This window comes from Malaya genurostris, chromosome 3 (genome assembly GCF_030247185.1).
Source record: "Malaya genurostris strain Urasoe2022 chromosome 3, Malgen_1.1, whole genome shotgun sequence".
NCBI classification, from domain to species: Eukaryota; Metazoa; Arthropoda; class Insecta; order Diptera; family Culicidae; genus Malaya; species Malaya genurostris.
In genome coordinates, this window is record NC_080572.1 from 97,182,184 (window position 1) to 97,200,757 (window position 18,574).

Below are 18,574 nucleotides of genomic sequence, written 5' to 3' on the forward strand. Positions count from 1 at the left end.
AGCATTGAAACTTTGCAAGATTTACACAATCAATCAACTAATACATGCTATTATCGATATTCGGATGTGTGGAAAAAGCATGTCAGTTTTATTCGTATTCACATCATCCAGTTATGTCTGTACCCTCCCGCCTGTTTGTTGCTTTTGCTGTATGAAAATTTTTGATTGATAATAGTTTATTCCATACGTTTGCGTTTGCTGAGTATAACCTACAAACTTTTGGTCATTCAGTCCAGCCGTTTTTGAAATCAGATAAAGAAAAGTTCGAAAAACACAGTTTTGAGAAAAACGCGTTCAATGTTTCAAACTATGAAAGTTTCAACTTATCCTCAATCAGCGATGCCTGGTACATAGAATATTCTTTCCTTTTCCTCTTAAAACTCTTCCAAATATGATTGCTCATCTCTTGTGTCAATCATGGCATCCGAACGTGAGTTTCACCTTTCATCACGTTTCTCAACATAAGTTATGGGGCATCCCATAACCGACACTACGTTTAAAACACCTCCAAAACTTTCTTTCAAGATTACATCTGACAAGCAGCTAACAATTTCAACTATCGTGGGCCAGCACGGGGATGCTTAGGAGCAAAAGTCCAAATCAACGAATGCAAAGAGTAGTTGCTGGAGCATACAAAAAATGTGGTAAAATCTGATATTTAAAGTACAATTCAACAAGGCTTTTAACTCAGTGTATATTATATTTCGACGTGCAATTGCATTCGCTTCTGTTAACAAGGTGCACAGTGTTAAGTTTGATATCGTGAAATACAAAATCCCTGTGTACGTAGTCCCGGGTTGGCGGTTCAATGCATAGGGCACTGGTCTTACAAACCAGTTGTCGTATGTTCGTGCCCCGACCTGGAAGGATTCGTAGTGTCAGTAGAATCATAGCACCAGCCATGCAATGGTTCTGTACACACTGAATCGACTGCGAAGTTTGTTGAAACAGAAGGAACAAAATTCCACTACAGGAATGTAGTACCAAGGCTTTACTTTTTGTATACGTAGTAGATGGTGCAATAGAAATGCGTGTGCATAACCTTCCCTCGCAGGTCACAGAAACTGCAGTACGGAGAAACTCTTATCATCGAAAGATAACCGGTATCCAGAATGGCGTGCGAGTGTTAAGTAAGCGACTACATAAGATTCCATCTTAAGTGATGTTTGGACAGGGCAGGAAACATCCTTGTAAGTCCTTGATAACTTGCGAGAATCAGCTGATTAAATGTCAGTTTTGTTAACAACCTGTTCACTACAGAGAACCTTACACTGAAACTGCGAAAAAGACAACTTCAACCAAAGACAAGGAAACGCTTTCAGCAACGGTAATTTATGAACCCATTACTCCTGTTTCAAAAATACTTTCAACCAAGAAAAAGGGTCCGAGATCCAATAACCAAAAAAAAATAACTAACAAAAAATGGCTCATTTGGAAAATGACACTTTGCGAGTGTATGGGTTAACAATGTGTGTGTGTGTGTGTGTGTGTGTGTGTGTGTGTGTGTGTGTGTGTGTGTGTGTGTGTGTGTGTGTGTGTGTGTGTGTGTGTGTGTGTGTGTGTGTGTGTGTGTGTGTGTGTGTGTGTGTGTGTGTGTGTGAAAACACACCGGTTTCCGAACATTATCAAGTAAAATTGTCATATACTGAAAAAGTGAAACAAATCAGTAGTTTAAGTAAGGAAATTTCCAATAAGTTTGGAACATTTTCAAAAAATAGATAAAATTTCATGTTTGAACAAAAAAAAACTTACATTTACATTTGTTTAAGAATAAATTATTGAAAAAATAGAATGATTAAAGTTCAATTGTGCTTGCGAGTTTGATAAACTTGTTGGAACAACATCGATTGAACTACATGAATGTTAGTATCCCATGCTGTAATGGAAAATAAAGTATCACATCAACTGCTAACTGCACTTTTATAATAAAATTATTCTGAACGCTTTAAGATTATACATGAATCTGTTTTGTTATAATTAATGCAGGGGAGGTTTGTCATAAAAGTCTGCGCTTGTAAACGAGGGAGGAGCGGGTGACAGAACCCGAACATGCAAGCTTTCTCCACCACCAAGGATTCAAATTATGTCAAATATTTTTGAAACTATCAGGAATAATATAAACACATATTAGCCATGCATTTGCAAAATTGGTTTTTTCAATATCCTCTCCTATCCATCAAATTTCAACCACTCTTTTTCAAAACCATTGTCGCGCTTGAAGACCTTTACCTACACAATCGTCCAATTTTTTTCAATTGGGCAAAGTGGTGCCGGTCGTTATGCACGGCTTGCTAAAATTACCGCACACACAGATCGCCTGCCACACCAAGTACTTCTTGAAAAACTATTCTACATTCTACAGAGTAAAGACTCTAAGAGGAAACACGTTCTATTCCCAGTCGTTCACCCGGTACAGGCGTTGGATGTTTACAGTATCTCCTTTCGTTCTATTTTGCTTGACGTTAAGTCTATTGGAACTAAGTTTAATTTTTATTTAACCCCCACCAATGATACAGACTGAAAAAGTTATTTCGAAAGAAATAGCGAAAATGAAAATTTAAGAAAATCGCTAATTTGCTTTTTAGATATTCGTTTCCAAAGTTCTGTTTCATTAGATGATTATTAAATTATCTTCTAACCGCTTGGGTATCTTTATTGAATGAGAATTCATCATAATGTTTTAGGATAGCAAAATTACCATTACCGGAAAATCTATGACACGATTTCAGGAAAGCCTTCCAATAATCAAAAATTAAAAAACGGACAAAGTATGGTCATTTGGGGGTTAGACTATGTTTGTGCTTAGGGCAAATAACCGTTTCTACTGTTCTTCACGTTTCGTCTTAGACTCGTCAGTGCAGAGCAGTTCAAAAGTGAACTGCTTGTTGCAAACTTAAACAGTTCAACTAGAACCGCTAAGCTTACAGTTCAACTAGAACCAACTAGAACTTGCGAAACACTTATTTATTTAGTACCGAAGTACCACATCTTTCCAGACGTGCCGATGCTATGGCGCGAATTTCAAAACACATCATTTCACATTTTTGAATCATTTGGTAGAAAAATTGTAAATTTGTAATCTTTGCAAATTTTCGAAGCTTGTGAGTTCTATGAAACCCCAAAAAATTAAGGATAGGCAAACGTTTCAGCAATTGGTCGAGCTGGCCGAATTGATGAATTTTCACCTTGATAAAACCAAAATTTACCAGATGGCGGTTTTAGCAAATGTTTTCTTTGGATCAGGGTCATTTCACCGAAAGCCATTTCGCCGAAAGCCGATTCACCGAATGCCATTTCGCCGAATTCGTCATTAGTCTTAATATCGTTATTGGAATTGATAAAAAAAAACAAATAAAAAATGGTGATGTTTACTCCCGTTTTGTTGACCTACAATCGTACTTCTGATATGATCCAGAGACTTGAATAATTTTTGTAGGTTTATTCATGATCCTCTGAACGGAATTCCCAAAATAACTTGTTGACTTTATTATTGTGAAATTGTTTACGGAATTTTCCGATAACTGAGTGCATATGGGGAAATATCTAATGCGGCTTAGCCACATCGTTTTGTTCGTATGCTATCCGACCTCACCACCGCTCGTTCGGACCTAACTGAAGTAAAGAAAGCCAGCTTTGAGTAGACCGGCCAAACGAGGCGGTTGCAGGTTTGTATACAAGAGGCCGCCGCACAGTGGTTTGAATCGACAAAAACGTGAACTTAATTCTCTAGCTGCTAAACCGTTGATCCAATACACATAGTTCCTTTGGAGAACTCATTCACAAAAATATACCTCGTGATTTGATCACAATAAAAAATGTGCAAAGCCTACTACGATAAAAGTTCATTTTCACAACTTTTTTCCCTTAAGAGATAGAGAAACGATGTCTTCTACAAAGTTTTACAGCTTTTAACGAGAAAAAATTTTGCCAAAGAAGCTAAAGGTCTAACGCATATAGTTTCTGGTATATGAAGCATTTTCGTTTGAAACCACCTAAAATCAATTTTTTGTGCATAACCTTTTTCGCAATTATTTTCAGTGTCTACTATGTTCGAAACAATGACTAAAAACGTAAAATTATACTTTTTTTAAGGCTGTGCACGGTTTGGCCTTTTCCTTAAAAAGTTATTTACCATTTAAACTTTTATATACACTAACTTTAACTACTAATAGGAAGCAGGGTCGCAGACAAAAAGGCACATACATATACTTTTTGGAAAGCTTAAATCAAGTAATATAAAGTTACGAAGTGCGTAGCGTGGCCATTTCAAATTGTGTGAATGAGACAACAAAATATAGAGTGCTTTTTTGACCATTTTCTTAGGAAAAACGTACATTAATAAAAATTTTTATCTTCATATCACGCGTTATTTGTGACATCGACCGATAAATTACTTTTAGGCAAAAACTTGTGCAAGAAATTGAAGTCGAGGTATAAAAAATAGAGCATTAGTTTTAACACCAGGCGAAAGAGAAGACTTTTCACTATAGCTTATTATTATGACTTACTCTCAGCGAGTACCGAGTCATTAACTTTTCGTTTGAGTGTTTGAACAGAATGATTTTACAAGGATGAATTTTTTAAATATTACCATTTAATTCTGTTATAAGTATAGCAGGTCACTATACAAATTCACTATGTATCTCACGACACTATAAATCTTGTATAATAAACGTCACATCACATATACGTATTTCGAATACAATTTATATTCTTCTTCAGTGAATAACTATAATATCTAAACAAAACTTTCACACTGAAGAAGAATATAAATTGTATTCGAAAAGCGTATATGTGATGTGACGTTTATTATACAAGATTTATAGTGTCGTGAGATACATGGTGAATTTGTATAGTGACGTGATATACCTATAACAGAATTAAATGGTAATATTTAAAAAAATCATCCTTGTGAGTACCGAGTCGTTCGGAATTCCTCTTCAAAGTGAATGTTGATAGGTGTCTTATTGACCGTTATCTCAAAAAAATCGCGAAGTCGGTTATATTTCAGTAGAAAATGTAATAGAGTTGCAGAAAGGCAACAGATTAGTTACAAATTCCCTAAAACCAAATAAACTTTTTTTTTGTTAATTATTATTCTTTATTCTTAGTCTGTGCACGTTTTTATACTCGAGTTCAGGCATTTCTCTTTTGAAAAATGTCTAGACTCATAATTTACATAATTTGATTTGATACTTTACCGTCTACGCCTGTATGTAACGTTGATCCACTCACTCATTTTTTTGTAGTATTATCATCGACCAAATGCTCCAGCATTTGTATTATCAACCAACTCACTTGCGTTTTTAAAAATAATATGCAGTGCTGCGCTCACCAACACCAACAGTGCATATTTGGAGCAGGAAATTTAATATAAAGTTACTTCACTGTGCTTTACTTTAAAATTAAAACCAATCGTCAATATAAATAAACGGTCATATTTATTGAAATTAATGTATTCCAATTTAGTTTTACATCGAGGATGGTTTTGAATCGAATTTTTTATTCAACTGATGTCCATTTCATAGTACTATTTATTCAGAAATCGTGTGAATTTCATTATTTTTTCAGTGTATGGCTTAATTCATAAGAACGTAGTTCGTAGAATGACATGATTTTACAAAAAGGATTCAGCCTTTAAAGCAGGCTACACTTACACATTTCGACACATTAAAAAAATTCTCAGAAGACTTAAATTTAAACTATGTTTTTGGACGTACTGGTAATGGTGTGAGATATCAAGTTATATACTACCATTACACCATTCCACCAAATCTACACTATCAGGAATCAGAACAAATTGGCTCAAATGGCACGTTCCCCTTGATATTTGGAGATTTGTGCCTTGCCATCAATTTGTTTTTAGCATCATTTTCCCGATATATAAGAGGGAAGGATTGAAAGGAAATGGTAAGGGTTGGACTAGGAGGATGGGAAAAATTGACGACACAAAAACACATAAAAGCAGAAGTAAATTCTGCACCCCTAAGGGATGCCGAACAATCTGCTGAGGATCACATTTAGTGGAAGCAGAAGTAAATTCTGAACCTCTACGAGGTCCCGAACAGTCCGCTGTTAATAAAACCTCCAACCCCCGAGAGGATTTGAAGATCTTACAAAAGCGACACCATTCTGCACTCCCGGAAGAATGCAGAACGATTCGCAGTATGTACGAGCAGAAGTAAATTCGGCACCCCCTAAAAGATGCCAAACAATCTGCTAAACCCTATTTAAGGTAAATACAGAAGGGATTCATTCACTCCAGGAAGAACGATGAACCCTTCTGACTATAGCTCCTTACCACATTGGGTAAGAAACGAGAGAATATCCTTCAATTTTAGCTCCGCATACACAGACTCAACCATGTATGGAGAACCAAAAACCCGGATACGTAGCTGCGTCAATGCGGGACAGTTACATATCAGATGATATGAAGTACCATAATCGCATTCACACAAATCACACGAATAATACTCAGCACGTTGAATAGTAGCCATGTGATAATTGAGTTTGCAATGTCCAGTCAGAGCTCTGACCAGAATACTGCAATGATGCTTGGAGAAATGCAGTAGACACTTTGACATTTTCAGATTTAAATCTGGTAGAAATGCTTTTGTCTGAGCGCAAGTTTGCAAGCTGCGCCAGTAGCTGGCATGTTTGGATACAGCCCAAGAACGAATCTTGTGCTTTATCCAACTAGTTGAAAGTGGTAAAGCTGGTTCAGGACCAACGAAATCATTCGTTGCACCAGCTCTAGCCAACTCATCAGCCCATTCATTTCCAGTAATACCAGAATGGCCGGGTACCCATAAGAAGTAAACAGCATTTGAAATGCTGAGGTCTTCAATTTGAGTTCGACATGCGATCACTAGATTCGACCGTGAGTCATTCGAACTGAGTGCTTTTAAGGCTGCCTGACTGTCGGAACAAAAATAAATTCGCTTACCACAGATCCTCTGCTGAAGTGCCGATTGTACTCCACACAGAATCGCGTAGATTTCTGCTTGAAACACAGTACAGTATCTACCAAGTGAATGAGACTGCTCCAGCCTCATTTCACGACAGTAGACACCAGCACCAGCACGACCATTCAACAGAGAACCGTCCGTATAACAAACTATGTGTTCATCAAGTTATCGTTCCAGACAACCAGACAACCATTCCTCACGAAAAGGATAGCTCACATTGAATGTTTTGAAAGGAAAACTGCATGTGAGAGTTAGGTCACTAGGAGCGAGTAAATACTCATCCCACGTAACCATTTGAGACCACAAGCGAGTGTGGCTGTTAGCATAATCTAATGGGTTACTGTTCCAAAGCCCTGTAACCTTAAGACGATATGCACAAGATAATGCTTCTTGTTTTAGGAACACATGTAGTGGTTTAATGCACAGTAGCGCCTCTAGAGCAGCAGTAGGAGTTGTCGTGAATGCTCCTGTCATCGCCATTAGGACCATCCTTTGGAGATGATTTAGCTTTGACTGAACTGTCGCGACTTCTCCTTTCTGCCACCATACAAGACATCCATATGCTAAAATTGGTCTAACAATAGTTGTGTAGATCCAATGAATATATCTGGGTTTGAGTCCCCATGATTTTCCAAAAGCTCGTCTACATTGGCCGAAAGCCATGCAAGCTCTTTTAATTCTGAAGTCAATGTGAGCAGACCAATTCAGTTTTGAGTCAAGAATAACCCCGACGTATTTAACTTGTTCGACCACAGTGACCTCTGAACCAAAGAACTGCAACGGACGAGCTCCTGTGATTATCCTACGATGAGTGAAAAGCACCATTTATGTTTTGCCCGGATTTACAGATAATCCAACCTGACAACACCATTGTTCAACAGATCGCAGGGCTTGCTGCATTAAATCAAAGAGAGTGTTAATGCTTATACCGGTCATCAATATATGATAATCGTCGGCAAAACCATAAGTCGGAAATCCAAGGTTATTAAGTTTCCTTAACAAACCATCAGCGACAAGGTTCCATAAAAGTGGGGATAGTACACCACCTTGAGGACACCCACAGACACTTAGCTTTCTAATCTCTGCTTGCCGAAGCGATGAACAAAGAAGTCGATTGCTAAGCATTGCGTGTATCCAATTTGTGATACTTGAAGGTATGCCATGACCACGGGCTGCTTCCAGAATTGAATTGAAAGACACGTTATCAAAGGCACCTTCAATATCTAGGAAAACTCCCAAGCAAGATTGCTTTTGTGAGAAAGCTTTTTCAATGTTGTACACAACATCATGTAACAGGGTTGTAGTGGACTTTCCACGCTGGTAAGCATGTTGCATTCCATGTAGCGGATGCAGGCCCAAACTAACATTTCTGATATAGTGATCGACTATGCGTTCCACTGTTTTAAGAAGAAATGAGCTTAGACTGATAGGCCTGAAACTCTTCGCTTCCTCATAAGTGTCGCGACCGCCTTTGGGAATAAATTTGACAATTATTTCCTGCCAGGCTCTTGGAATATATCCTGTCGCAAGACTAAAAGTAAGTATTTTCTTCAAAACATGTTTGAAATGTTCATACCCTTTCTGCAGTAACACTGGGAAAACTCCATCCTTTCCAGGAGACTACGAAGCAAAACTCTCAACTGCCCATTTGACCGATTCAATCGTCACAACGCTTCGAGCAAGGGCCCAAGAATCGTAACTACCTGAAAAAGTCTCGGGAAGAGCTGTCGGTGATGGATCCATACATCCTGGAAAGTGAGTGTTAAAAAGATAGTGAAGTACATCACCTTCATCAGACAAGTGTTCACCATCTGAAGTTCTTAAGAAACTGACATTAAAGTATTTAGACTTCGAAAGTAACTTATTTAATCTGCTAGCCTCGTTGAGACTAGAGACATTTGTGCAGAGGCTTTTCCAACCACTTCGCTCAGACGATCGAAGAGCATTTTTGTAAGCCCTTCGAGCCAACACGAATGCCTCCGACCCATTTCTGCGACGGTGGTTCCAAGCTCTTCTGCATAGTTTCCTTAGTCTAGCAAGTTCAGCATTCCACCAAGGAGTTCCTCTAGTAGCTCGCACAATCCGAAGTGGACAAGCCTCTTCATATGCTGCAACTATGAGTGAGTTTGTCTCGTCGACAACATTTTCCAAATCAATTGGGGTTTCAATTGTTGGTTGGTACCCGTAAAATCTAGTCGCCAAGCCCTCTTCATAGAGGTCCCAGTTTGTAGATTTGGGATTACGATATGTGATAATATCAAATTTAACGTTTGAATGATCAAAGAATATGTACTTATGATCAGACAACGAAGGTTCGAGCTCATCGGAGACGAGCCAATTCACCAACTCATGCGCAATTCTATCAGAGCAGAGAGTTACGTCCAAACATCCTCTCTGCCAGATCTCGCAAAAGTTGGACGGTTTCCTGCATTGACTATGTGCAGGTTTGTACTGCTCACAAATTCCATCATATCAGAGCCTCTCGAATTAATATCTGTGCTGCCCCAAATGATATGGTGAGCATTTATGTCACTGCCGATTACAAGCGGTAAATCACTTTTGCAGCAGTATGATACAACCTTTTTGAAGTCATCGCTTGGCGAAGGTTGGTTATGCGGCAAATATGCCGAACAATAGACATATTTCCTGTCTATGCCATCAGTAGTCATACCAACTGTGACAGCACAAATATCCCGAGTTGTGAGCTCCGATATGAGAGACATCGAGAGCACTATTTGCAAGTATGCATGCTCGAGGCATTTCACGTGGATTAGTCATTCCGGTCTTGTTAAAGGCAACAAAGACTGGGTTTAACAATTTTCCAACGTAGAAGTTTCCCTTTTGGAAATATGGTTCTTGAACCAAAGCTAAAGAAGCTTTACCTTCTTGCAGAAGTCTGGATAGATTCATAGTTGCTGTACGTTTATGCTGGAGATTGATTTGTGCTACTCTAACCATTATCAATTAAAGTAACGAACACTCCACCTCCAGCACTTACCGTACAACAACTACAAGAAACCAAATATATTGGCTTATAATCGCCTATAGCGAACCATGTAAGGATTTTTTTAAATGTTTTAATCATTTAAATCCCACGAGTTGCGAAGAAAGAAGTCGTCCACTGTGCCAGAGCTTCGCTTAACACAGTAAGGGAAAATCCCAAGATATTCCGTTCACGACTGCATTGTTTAACCTCCTGCAGCCATTCAGCCATCGGCACGGAAATACACCTTGACTTAGGAGTTCCTATTTTTGTGGCCTTTTACGACATGGAACAGGAAACCAGTGGATCAATTCTTGGTAAAAAATAATTCCGCCGGATGCCACACGGCTTACCTGTTTGGTGGACTTATACCACCGGTACAGGTGGACCGTAGCGTTATTCTTAGCCAGTTGGGAAACCGCTACCGACACTACACGGCTATCTAGGCTGCTCAGAGAGGGAAATTGACATTGATGGTCAACTTCCATGGATGGCCGAGCAGCCAGTGTATGGCTTAATTCATAAGAACGTAGTTCGTAGAATGACATGATTTTACAAAAAGGATTCAGCCTTTAAAGCAGGCTACACTTACACATTTCGACACATTAAAAAAATTCTCAGAAGACTTAAATTTAAACTATGTTTTTGGACGTACTGGTAATGGTGTGAGATATCAAGTTATATACTACCATTACACCATTGCACCAAATCTACACTAACGACCGATTCCAATTTTTGAACATTTCCTACAAAGCTCTTTTTAATAAACCAAAAATAGTCGTTTTAGTGAATGTTTTTGCTAAGAAAATGGTCAAAAAATCACTATATTTCGTTGTCTTATTTACACAATTTGAAAAGGCCACGTTACTCACTTCGTATCTTTATATTACTTGATTTAAGCTTTCCAAAAAGTATATGTATGTGCCTTTTTGTCTGCGACCCTGCTTCCCATTAGTAGTTAAAGTTAGTGTATATAAAAGTTTAAAAGTTGAATACCTTTTTAAGGAAACGTCTAAACCGTGCACAGTCTTCGACAAAAATGTGTAATTTTACGGTTTTAGTAATTGTCTCGAACATAGTAGACACTAAAGATAATTGCGAAAAAAGTTAAAAAGTTATGTACAAAAAATTGATTTTAAGTGATTTCAAACGAAAATGCTTCATATATCCGAAACTATATGTGTTAGACCTATAGCTTCTTCGGCAAAATTTTTCTCGTTAGAAGCTGTAAAACTTTGTAGAAGACATCGTTTCTCTATCTCTTAAGGGAAAAAAGTTGTGGAAATGAACTTTTATCGTAGTAGGCTTTACACATTTGTGATCAAATCACGAGGTATATTTTTGTGAATAAGTTCTCCAAAGGAACTATGTATATCGGATCAACGGTTTAGCAGCTAGAGAATTAAGTTAGCGTTTTTGTCGATTCAAACCACTGTGCGCCGCTTCCGACGGCGGGTCGGTGGCCAACTGAGCTAGCTTCGCTTCGACGCCTTTGTGCCGCCGAGCCATCTTGGCTTCGGTTATGTTGCTGCGCCACATGCGAAGATATAAAAACAAAAAGATATTTTTACCCCTGATAAAATGACCCTTTCGGCGAAATGGCATTCAGCGAAACGACTTTCGGCGAAATGGCTTTCGGTGAAATGACCCGCTCCCGTTAAAAATTTCGATTGTATGCTCTCCGATCTCGAGTGGTACAAAAGTGGAACGTAATAAATGGAATGCTATTCTTCAATGGATTGGTCACAAATTTTGTGTGTGAAAAAAGTCACAGTCTTAAAAATTTGCACCACAAGCTTACGACGCGAAGTTGGACAAGAAAAGAAACGAAGAAGTTAAAACGTTCATCTAGTGCTGGACCCAACGGTACTCCATCCGTGGTGATAAGAAATTGTTCTAATAGTTTGGTAGTTCCACTATCCAACATTTTTAATTGTTCTTTGCGTTCTGGAATTTTTCCTGACATATGGTAGAAATCCTATGTGAACAAGAATATAATATCCAACTACCGTGAAATTGTTGCTTTATAAGCTGTATCGAAGCTGTTTGAAATTACAGTTCTGGTTTTTATAACACATAGTTGCTCTGACTACATATCTGAGACTCAGCACGGATTCATGCCAAAGGATTCAACTTCCACAAATTTAAATAACCTAAACTTTCTTCATCATACCTTTTGTACAAGCACGACTACAAGTAGATTCTGTATACACCGATTTCGCTGCTGCGTTTGACACAATCAATCATCAAATAACGATCTTCAAGTTAAGTAGACTGGGATTTAATGGATCATTTTTGAATTGGCTTCAATCATATCTAGCTGGTCATGAAATGATAGTGAAAATGTGAGACTATATAACCTCACCATTTGCTGATACCTCTGGAGTTCCCTTGGACCATTTATAATTTTATTGTATCTCAACGATCCAAATTTTTCGATCAAGTGCATGAAACTATCGTTCCCCGATGACTTTATAATATTTCATATAATCAAATCTGCAGCTGACTCACAGTTCCTATAAAAACAATTGGATTATTTAACAAATTGGTGGTAACATTAACAAAATGGTTTTAACTACCACTAAATGGCGGCGATTAAAAGTTGAAATTGAAATTAAAAAGAGTAAATCTTACCGAGAAGGAAATGCTTTGCGAGCAAGAAGATGTTGAAGCAAAAAAGTTGTCTATCTGTTGGAGTTTCTCAAAGTGACGTGATGTATGCGGACTTATTAATCGTTTATTTATGCAAACTTTGTAATTATATTTAAATGTATTTTCAAGTTCTTCGGAAAATATCACCTGCATAAAAATAGTGATGTAATCGATTAGCTCGAATATCGCGCATTTTAGTTTTCGACTTCGCGCGTTCTGATTTTGAAATTTTTCGTAACAACCCTTAGCACAAACTTAGGTTAATCCATAAATGACCATACCTGAATCGGCCAGTATTAGCCGAAAGTAATGTTTTCGTTCGACACGTCAGCAAAGACATGGCCCTTTGGTGCCAATTTAGTAAGTGTTTTGCAAACAGCATTAACTTTACGTCTGCTTAGCGGTTCAAGTTGAACTGCTTAAGTTTGCAATAAGCAGTTCACTTTTGAACTGCTCTGCACTGACGAGTCTTATGTCGTTTTTCATTGAGAAACACTGGTGGCATGGATTGCTCTGGTTTTACACTTTCGAGCAGAAATGCAATATTTTGACGGTGTTTCATTGCCATTCCTGCTCGAAAGGGCAAAACCAGAGCAATCCACGCCACCAGTGTTTTTCAATGAAAAACGCCATAAGACGAAACGTAAAGAACAGGAAAAAGTATGTCAAGACGTATTTACTATAATGGCGTTTTTAATTGAAAAACACTGGTGGCGTGGATTGCTCTGGTTTTGCACTTTCGAGCAGAAATTGCTATGAAACACCGTCCGAAGGTTGCATTTCTGCTCGAAAGTGCAAAAGTAATCCACGCCACCAGTGTTTTGCAATGAAAAACGGCATAAGACTAGACCATGGAATCATATAGGAAGCTCCATCAGAGTCGAGTTAATAAAAAATAAATTGAGAAATTCCTACATGTTATGAAATTCTTCTCTCGAGGTTATCATTTCACAAAATATTTCAGTACAAATAGTCGAATGTTGTGTTCGCTGTATGGAATGTAGTCTTATTTTGTCGTAACAAAAGTTGTCCAGATCATTGTATTGTATTTCCGGTAAAAGAAAGTGAGACAATGCCCCCTAAATAATTTAGCAGTATCAAAACTTGGTAATAATGAAACAAAATTTCCACAACATTTCGTATCGGAAAGCCGTTTATTAATTTGTTGCGATCATCAAAAATTTCGCTTCCCTCTTACCGACACCAAAATTTCAATTGTTCCCTACCATTTCTCAAAATGTTAAAATCATCTACGACTGGGACAGATACATCTGATCTCACTCAGTGCATTTATCTTTGTCTCGTCCGGTTCATAAGACGTGCGAAGTGAAATGGGCCCCCAGTTCTATGCGGTAATGATGCCACAAATGAGCAATTCATCCGGTGTTCGCGTTCTTCATCAGCCGTGATGCTATCTGACAGTCCCTGCTGGTGTTGGGTTGAACTATTGAGTAAATGGTACCGACTATTATTTATCTGCGGCTGACAGTAACATGGGAGTGATTCATCTACTTTGCTCCGTACGTTGGTCTGTACATATCTACAATTGCGTTACCCATGTAGCCTCACGGGTAACGCAATTGTTGGGTTTGCCACCGTCTATCTGACTGCAAGTTGGTGTCACAAAGATGATCTGATTTAATTACAGTCGTCTCGGGGACCCAGCGATCTTCAAATGAAATTTTGCGACAACGACCCAAATGACCAACCGCCTGCAATAAACGCATTCGGCCAAACAATGAACATTCTCTCCAAATGCCACATGCTTTGTGCTTCATTTCCCGACAAGAAGCATAATGAATCCCGTCTAATCCCGCACAATACAACTGTCAGTCAAAGTCTTCCTCAAGCGTTCCTTGGCTACAGATTTTCTCTATAAATAGTAAAATGTCCCACCACCACCCGGCATCGTCAGGCTTGGGCACAGTTCGTTCCGCAGTTCCACCGGCAACGGCAGAGTTTACTTGCACTTTGAGCGTGTAAAATCTCCCGGTCTCAGCTGGGTTTAATCCCAGCTCATCATCTCGGTTTCGGCGCGGCTGGCATCTACTGGAGCAAGTGGATTCAAGCGATGGAAGAAAAGTGTGGTAAAATTAATTTGTTAGGTTCGAACACTTTCCTTGGTCTTTTCTTGTACAGTATTTCTTGAAAAACGTAATGCTGACAGTGATGTGATAGACAGCGAATGAATTGACGGAACGAAATTTAAACTACAACCAAATTACGGTGATTGGTATTGGACAAAAACATGTTTAAAATCTACATATTTTCGAAAACTCTATGGGTGTATTACAGCCTCCTTTCTTATGTTACCTGTTTTTACGACAGTAAAAACGTGTTCTTTTTAAGAACAAAATCCCAAATAACGTAAACTTTTTTAACTAACCTACATCGTAAAAAGAGGTTTTTATATGCAATGAAAATCATTGCCGGATCATTTATATTGCATGGAAATCACTACAATATGGGTATTTTTGGAACGGGTTTGATGAGTAGATGTCGGAAAACAATGAGGTGGTTGAGGTGATTCTGAAATCCAAAATGATGACCTCCGGTTTGTTGACATTTCTTGAGAACCCTCACAGTATTGGTATTTTCGGAACGGGTTTGATGAGTGAATGTCGGAAAACGTTGTTTGAGGTGGTTCTAAATTCCAAGATTGCATACCCAAGTAGCATGTTAAGTTGCTGTCCTGTATTTTTCTACTGATTGTGGAATTTATCAACTTAGTTAATATCACTATTCTAGTAACTGTTGTGTTATTGAAAAAGCGCAATTTTTTTGTGTTGCGCAACATACTTTCAAGTTCATCCGTTATTACGAACATTTATTCACAACGATTGTGCAACTGATACAAAAACTCATGCGTCGATCACATCAAAAAGGTAGTAATAAAATCAGCGAAAAAACAATTGTGAAACTCGTGAGAACTACTATGTAATGTAAACAAGAAATGGAATGACGTTTACAAAATTTATTTCTAATGATTAAGTTTCACATTTGATTTTCAATACAACTGCTCTTAACATAAACATGGATCTTGTTAAATAATCTGCTCATGAAGAATTATAATGCGACATAATGTAGAATTGATCTTTTGTGTTTTTGTAAATGAAAAATCGACAACGAGCTGCATTTTTATAGTGAAACATGTTTTCGTACGCCCGAAATTTTCAAGCGCCTTTGAATCAACGCGTTTTTATGATTCTAAACCAATTTCTGTGAAAATAACAGTCTATTATTTTTAATGAGAATCGTCGGAGTGGTGTTTAAAATACGTGTATTCAAACATTCTTCTAAATTCTCAGACGATTTTGATCAAACTAAGGTGTAATTAAACCTGAAAAATCTCGAAATGAATTTTTCTTGAATATTTTTCAATATGGCATCGAGGGTCACAGTGTGTTGAATAGAAAATGGTTCACCTAACGTAATGATTAATTTAACCTAAATAAAAGGAAATATAAACCTATAAATATCGAAAAGAGAAATTTTTGTTTTTATTTTTATCGAACTAGTTGACTTAAACAACAATACAATTTATTCATTCATCTTAGTGAGCCCGACATTTGTGATACGCTCTGTAGGTATTATTTTGGCAAGTCCGTGTGCTGGAGTTGCACAAGCGGTAATATACAACTATGATGACATAAACTTTTCGTTCAATATCTTTAAAAAGTGATGTCAGGTCTGCTTATATTTTTTCGCGAGATGAAAACCGAATACAAATTATATGAATACAAATTAACTGCGCACACTGATCTAAAAATTCATGAGGCAGCCATAACAATGCGGACTCTGCAGAAATATATTTTTAGCAAGGTTAACAATTCGGCTTAGCATTTTTGCCTTGCGGAGAGCATCAATCATTTCAGTAATTTTCTTCCACAAGAGATTTATAGCAATTTCGACGTATATTGTGTCCGGTACAAATATGACAGCCGTTTGGAAAATTTTTGATAAGTTGCACAATTGTTATAGTTACTCCCGTTTTACATGACGATGTGAAATTTTTTGTAGAGCTTCTAGTAAAACATTAACAAGTTGGTGATTTACTGCACAGTTGTTTTAGATGAACTTAAAGTTGTTCTACAGTGATTTTTTCGGTAAGTATTGTGAAAATTAACAGGAATAAGTTGCACAACTAATTTTAATATATATTTCTAAACATATCTAACATAAATAACATTTCAAAATCAATTGTAAAACATCTTGAAAGTTTAATAAGTTACATTTGCTACTTGGGTCTCTTCTGATCGGGTTCTTAGTATCAGTAGGATTGTTGTACTTGCCGTTCAATGATTCATGAACGCTAAGAACCGGCTGCATAGTCTGTTAAAACAGAAACGTCCAATTCCTCGAAATGAAAGTAATGCCAAGACTTTGACTTTAAGCATCTTTAATTGGCGGCCCGTTAGCGATGACTAGTCATGCTGGTTGGAGTTCCATTTTCTTATTCCATACACTTTTCCAAAGAAACATGGCTTCAATGCATAGGGCACTGGTCTTACAAACCATTTGTCTTATGTTCGAGCCCCGACCTGGAAGGATTCGTAGTGTCAGAGAATCGTAGCACCAGCCATGCAATGGTTCTGTACCCTCTGCATCGGCTGCCGAAGTCTGTTGAAACAGAAGGTCAAATTCCACTACAGGCTTTTTACCAGTAAGGCCAGTTGCAGCTGACGAGCCCTTGTAATCGACCTTAAAAAAATATATATTCTCAATAAACCTTATAACAGTTCAAAATTTCAACTGCGAATTTTTCATATCACTAAAAATTGTAAAATGACATGATTTCGACCAGTCACGTACCCAGAGGGGGGAAGGGTGCGGCGAGGGGCCCTGGCCCCTTCCGAAATCAAAAACATATAATTATTTAGAATGTCTCAAACATGAGTTACAGAAATTACACAACGGTGAACATTATGAAATGTAATACGATATCAGTTCCAGTGGAAAAGTTTAAAGTGTATGTTAAAATCAGCCGTAAAAGGCACACCGAGAATTAGGTACATAACCCTAGTAGCATTTAAAACTTGTTATAATTGGCATGTTTCACAATTGCTTCATATCAGTTATTTTTGTTAGATATGTCAGACAATTGATTCAACACGTTTTTGTAATGGATGTAAAATTCATTCATATTACTGCGTGTGAAACCAACTCCAAAACCTGAATGGATTAAGTTCCACATCCGGTTTTTTAACTGACTGTACGACAAGATGATTTGAGCAGTTTCAATTCCGGTTTCCACTTAGCATATATTACTGCTGTGAAACATATGAAACAAGAAATTTGTTGCACATCATTCAAGAAAAGTGCGCTTTTCCAATCGCATAATCGTTGCGAGAAAAGTAATAAATTCAGTACTAGAACTATGTTTGCTACATGAGAAGCAATCTTCAGTAACATTATTTTTTAATCTTTGGGCCCCTCCTGAAATGAAATCCTGGGTATGGACCTGACCCTACAAGATAGAATGAATGGTATTGTACAGACTCGTATACAGAAGGGTTTTTGGGGGTTCAATCCCCCACCCCCCTTCCAAGAAATTCAAGAAATTTATGGTAATGGATGTTCTTCTTTTTCAATGTGTGTCCGGTGTCCGGCTTAGCCCCGGTCTCCGCTATATTATGAAAACTATTTTCTTTAGACAGTTACATCAATTATAAAATTGATCAACTCCAACAAACGACTTCATAACCAAAGTAATTGTATTCATATTTGCATACTTATGATAATTTATCAACCCAACCCAGCAAAAATTTTCTGGATACGCGCCTGGTGTTGTAGGTTCAGTTAAAATGTTTTCAGCTATTTTAACCTAAACGTGAGATTTACAAAATATCTAGATTCGAACGTTCGCGCACGCGATATCGGCGGCAATGATATAATTTCAACTGAGAGTATGATTTTTTAATTTTGAAGATAAATTTCGTAATAAGTTGTGCTACTTTCCAACTAGAGAACA

At 37.7% G+C, this 18,574-nt stretch overlaps 1 protein-coding gene across 2 annotated transcripts in view; it reads left to right on the top strand.

Annotated features, from left to right (window-relative positions):
• LOC131437191 (nyctalopin-like) overlaps window positions 1–18,574 on the top strand; it is a 344,861-nt gene that overhangs the window by 291,439 nt on the left and 34,848 nt on the right. The gene's annotated exons all lie outside the window — the stretch shown is intronic.